Below are 5,594 nucleotides of genomic sequence, written 5' to 3'. Positions count from 1 at the left end.
ACATATAATGCGTCTAAATTACGTTTCTTCTATCCATTTCGAAATAAGAATCTGAAAACATCAGATATGCAATCTAGATAGAGATATTCTCATCTTAAATATTATATCTTGCATTGGCTGATTTACATCTATCCTTGGTTAAATATTATAGTTGTGTTTAACAACAAAATAACAGCTGTGTGTATATAAATATGAAATGTAAAGAGTTTAAAGATAGATTTTAGATACATTTTTTGAGGTTTTTCACTTTCTATAAAAAAAGCTATTTTGCGAATTATCTTCGTGTATAGATCCATTGTTAAAATTAAGAGCAGTCTGACACTAAGCTACTTCTTTAGGCTTTAGATACTTTAATCAAAAGTCATTATCACTTTGATCGATGTATGAATAGCTAGATACATACAATGACGAAAGTGTTTAATTGTATATACGACGTTTAATGTACCTTATTCCAGAATATGAATAGCGAGCAGCAATAGTATGCTTTTATCCTTCGCCGGATGGAAGAGCAGTAGACTTGCTCGAAACGCGAGAGAGAGAGAGAGAGAGAGAGAGAGAGAGAGAGAGAGAGAGAGAGAAGGGGGGAGGGAAGGAGGAGGGAGAATGAATATGTCGCGTCGAAAAATACGTATAGCGCATGCGCGAGCGTGGATAGTCTGGCGCCAGCAGGTGCGGTTAAATATAGCTTATGCAACGGTATCCTCTCCGCTCGCGCACTCTCTTGGCTCTCTCTCCGCCTTTTTCTCGCTATCTTTCCTTCTCTTTCTCTTTTCCTTCTCCTTTCCCCTTCCTATTTCTTTTTTCTTTCTCTGCTTGCCGAAAAAAACGCGTAAATGATTATAATATGTGTATGATATAAAATTTTGAACACTCATCCTAAGTTACTACTTTACTGGCTACTATTTAATTCATCGGAATAATTATAAGCTTTTATTTCAATCAATATAATTTGATAATTTCTATGAAATTTGTCTAGATTTTTGTTCGACAGAAGTGACATAAAGTGTTACTCTGCGTTATTATTAAATTAAATTTCATGAAGATAAAAGATAATGATATAATAATAATGATTTTTTTAATTAATATCTTAATGAAATATTCGTGTTTAACTGGATACAATAATATATATTCAGCATTTTAATAATCATAATTATTTTCATTATTTATATTAGAAGGCTAAAAAATAAATTAATAAAATTAATATATTTACATTAATAAAGCTAAAGCCAATATCAAAGTTAATAAAAGTTAATAAGAATAAATTTAAATCCGATTATTTGATACGGAAGGACTACTTTCGGTGATAAAGATTTGAGATATTTTTAATTTTTTTCAAAATGCAATTGTCTAGATACTTCCGTTTAATATTATTTAATGAATCATTATGACTCTTCTTTCGTACATTCATAGCCGCACACATATTATATTTATGACAAATGTAACAATTACAACATATAATTATATATATGTAAATTTTTAATAATTTGTATAATAATGGCACTATGGTATATGTAATTTACATACCATATACTCTTTTATATAATAATATTAACACGGTATAAATATTATTTGTATCATACTCTCTCTTCCTCTCCCCTCTTTCCCCCCCCTCTCTCTCTATTCAAATAATGGCAAAGTGAATCATATAATCTATTAGCAATGTATCTTAAAAGAAATCTCTTTTACAGTTCAGGTCATAGACAATAAAAAACAAGAATGTGACGGAAAGAGAAAAAGTAAAAAAACAATTTGATAACATTTAACTTTTTGACTTTTGTGAAGTTTAATAAGCAACAATAAGATTTCTAATAATTTATTTATGATCAATATTATTAACGCTATCAATTCTAACTTGTATCAATCAGAAACTTATGATCATGAATCCGCAAAGTCATTTGCGTATTTTATTAATACGTATCATGTGTACAATACGTGTGATATGTTGATCAACAGGCTTCATTTGCATCTGCAACAAACATGGAGTCTTAATCGTATATCTCGCATCTTATAATAACCCGACATTTCCATTCATTCAGCATCCATTTTATTTCTTGCGTTTCTACGTAATCGAAGGCTTCGCAATTCACGATATGTCACAGACGGATTCAAGCAATGTAATCTTTATAATATTTATATTTCAAAACAAATTATCATATTTTTTCGACGAACTTTTTGAATAAATTTTAAGAATTTTTCTATACTGAATAGATTGTCATAACTATAGTTCGTAATTATAATTTTTGAATATTTTTTTTAATTACTTCTCTCTATATAATAATAAATTTTCAAATATGTTGTTTTTTCTTGTTGATCCGAGTTTCGAAAATATCAAAAGTATTCTATGTTTCTATCTAAATAAATATTTTTTCAGTAATTTTTATTTTTATATTTTAATCGTGTGTATGAAAAAAAAAATAAATTATTTAGTTTTATACTTAATAAGATGTTTTTGTATTATATTCGATAATCTTTTTTTCGATTTTGAAACCAATGCTAAAATTATCAATCGTATTGATACAGATTGATTTCAATTTGAACAAGTGCTTTCGATAGTTTACCGAATATCTTATTGAACGTTAAGAGAATCGGTCGGGTACCGATTAATGCATGTACATTTATTTTGCTATAGTTTGGTACTTTGTCTTTAATTCTGCCTATAAGTGAAATTTTAATTCTTTTTGCGAAAATTGCAAACACGAGAAAAAAAAGTATAATGAAAGTATATAACATTGCTAAATAAATGTGTAAAAATATGTATTTTTATGATGGAGAAAATATTTTTTGTGAATATTTTATCCATTATAGCATAAATTGTGACAGAAAAATTGTGTTTGAGAACATATTGTTTTCTTTAACGCAGCGGTTTTCTTTAACCAAGCTTACAAAACGATGAAAAAATTTTTTCCTTGAGATTTTCAAAATTTCAACGGTTATCGGTGATTCTACCATTTCTGCAATATTTTAGATAGTTGTTGATACGAAAGCATAGTATCTATTCTATTTCAAACAAATCCAGTAATCCAATGTTTCAATTTAACCATTTTAATAAATTTTTTGTATTATTCTCCCATTGCTTCAATTCGTCATTTAATTGCACGCAGAGGAAGATGAGAAAATTTCGTGTCGTTAATTGAATAATGTCGTTAATTTAATTTATTGTCGTTAATTTAATAATGCGCTCGAGTGAATTATTTGAGAATGTTTTCTCGTTTTATAATTTTTGTCACATTATATCTTTTTTTGAATACAAAAAAAACTTAAGCTGCTATATCTGCGTAAATGAATATTTATTCGTAAATAAATTTAACAGTCGCAGCCATCTTTAAGAAGTATGTTAATGTTCATTATGAATATCAATCTACTGCTAGCATAAAGAGCTATTGATACAACCATCGTATACGACGCCAATTGCGGACTATCGAGTGATTATTATTTTTATTTACTCATAAATTATATTGTTTTTTGTAAATGTAATTAAAATTTTCTTGAATTAATTGATTCATCTCATTATTTAATCGCATAAAAATATTAGTCATCGTAGAAAAGAATATTTAACAAAATATTTTTTATATTTTATATACAAATTACATTAGAATAAAATATCTTGTAGATAATTATTTATTTTAATACTATTATACAATCGGGACTCTTAAAATATATGCAAGAACAATTGTGTGTAGTACAAAATGATATATAAGATTATTATAATATTAATTTCTTTTAAATATAAATAAAAAAATGTTACGTTATTTTTGTGTCACCTATATATAGTCCACTCGTTAAAGCTGTGCTGGTGCGACGACCAGTTTGGAACTCGCTTTCACAAATATTGCTATGACGACACCTGCATATAAATGCAGGGATCGTCTGTCGTTTCTTCAGATTTTCGTTTTAATATTTAAATGTAGCCGTACGAATGGCCGAAGGTAGATAGGTTAGAAAGCAAGAGAGAAAACATAAAATATGCGCGCCTACATAAACGTCGCTTTCAATGTAAAACGCAATAAAAAATGACTTCAAAATATAAAAGATCATACTTTCCCGTAATTCTCGCATGAGAAATTAGCTTCGATATTTCGATTTTACAAGCAATAATTCGCGGTACTTGATATATTCATTAATTTTATTAATATAAAATTATTTTATTCAGAAAAGAATGTAGACAAATTTGAACATAAATAAACGTTTAAAGATATATTATATTTAAAAGATATAATTTTTTTATTAATTTTTTCTTTAAAAAATTTTTTTTAGTAATTTCGACAAGATCCACATCCCAAGTCGGAGCGAATAAAAGAAGAGGAAGGAATGCAAGAAATTGTTATTGAAAAAAAAAAGAAATCAAAGATCGTTCTTCGCAAGACATCAAGATGGCTGCCTGCGGATGGAGTATCTGTTCACATCTTACCGGGCAGCATTAGATTGAAGTTGATGGTTCTAATACTGTCAGGTAAAGATGTCGTCAGGATTCCGAAGACGACGATTGAAACAAAAAATTTATCAACGAATGAAAGTAATTTTATATCCTCGATACAGGATATTAAATGTTACGACGTTACACAATTTTTTTCATTTTTCTTTTCATCATCACGTTTTATTAGAGAAATTTTCACATATGTATTTCTCTATGCATATATAAATAAATTAATATTAATCTTTTATTGACATGAACAAAGGTTAATAAAATGTGCGTGAATTTGTATGTATAAATAAAATGTAGAACTTGTAAAGAATCTTTATAACAATGTGCACAGATAATCAATAAATTTACAATTAAGAAATTTCTATGATAGTTGAAGATTTTTACCGTCATAATTTCATAAATTTTTCATGTTAAGGCGTATAAATTATCTTTCTTTTTCATACGTAATAATAAACAATCATATTTCATGAAATCTTATCAGATCATGATTGGTATGAGAATATGTTTACTCTTCTTTCTTGTATAGTCGAAATAAAGTCGAATCTTTTATTTTTGTGTACTGAAATCGAAGAATAGAAAGAATAGAAATTGATGTGAACATATCAATATATAATTAATAATGAATTTAAAATATAAAAAAACCGTATTAATATTTGTTTTGTTCTTTTATCTTTATTTGACGTAGGTTACGAAATAACATTTAGAATGATAAAATGGAACGATTTTCGAGTTTAATTCAACGTGATTCTTCTGAGTTTTACTTGGTCACGCGCAAAGTCTGCTCGCTCCTTAGAAGAGAAGGAAGGGGAATACAAAAAGACTCAAGTCTTCATGCGAGTAGTCTATTCTAAAAATAGAGGAAACGATGTCTCTCTCTCTGAAAGTTTCTCGACGAGAGCGGATTGAAAATTCATGTATACTGAATATTTCGCAAAACTATAAAGATATTAAATCAATAGAAAAGTAATTATTTCGTTAGTATAAATTATTCTTTTGATATATGTAATAAATATGTAAATATATTTACAATGTATTAATGTAGAATAATAATTATTAAATTATGTGTTATACGTTTATAATGTATAATAATATATAATTCTAACTATTATAATATATTTTTCAATTTTCATAATATTAAAAATCTAATTTCTTTTCAATTTTTATTATAAGT

The 5,594-nt window shown here is 27.2% G+C and overlaps 1 pseudogene; it reads left to right on the top strand.

Annotated features, from left to right (window-relative positions):
* LOC108691933 overlaps positions 1-4,785 on the top strand; it is a 21,054-nt pseudogene extending 16,269 nt beyond the window's left edge.
* The last annotated feature ends 809 nt before the right edge of the window (positions 4,786-5,594 follow it).

Source organism: Atta colombica, unplaced genomic scaffold (genome assembly GCF_001594045.1).
Source record: "Atta colombica isolate Treedump-2 unplaced genomic scaffold, Acol1.0 scaffold55, whole genome shotgun sequence".
NCBI classification, from domain to species: Eukaryota; Metazoa; Arthropoda; class Insecta; order Hymenoptera; family Formicidae; genus Atta; species Atta colombica.
The sequence above is the reverse complement of the archived record's forward strand: the minus strand, read 5'-3'. Positions and strand labels throughout refer to the sequence as shown.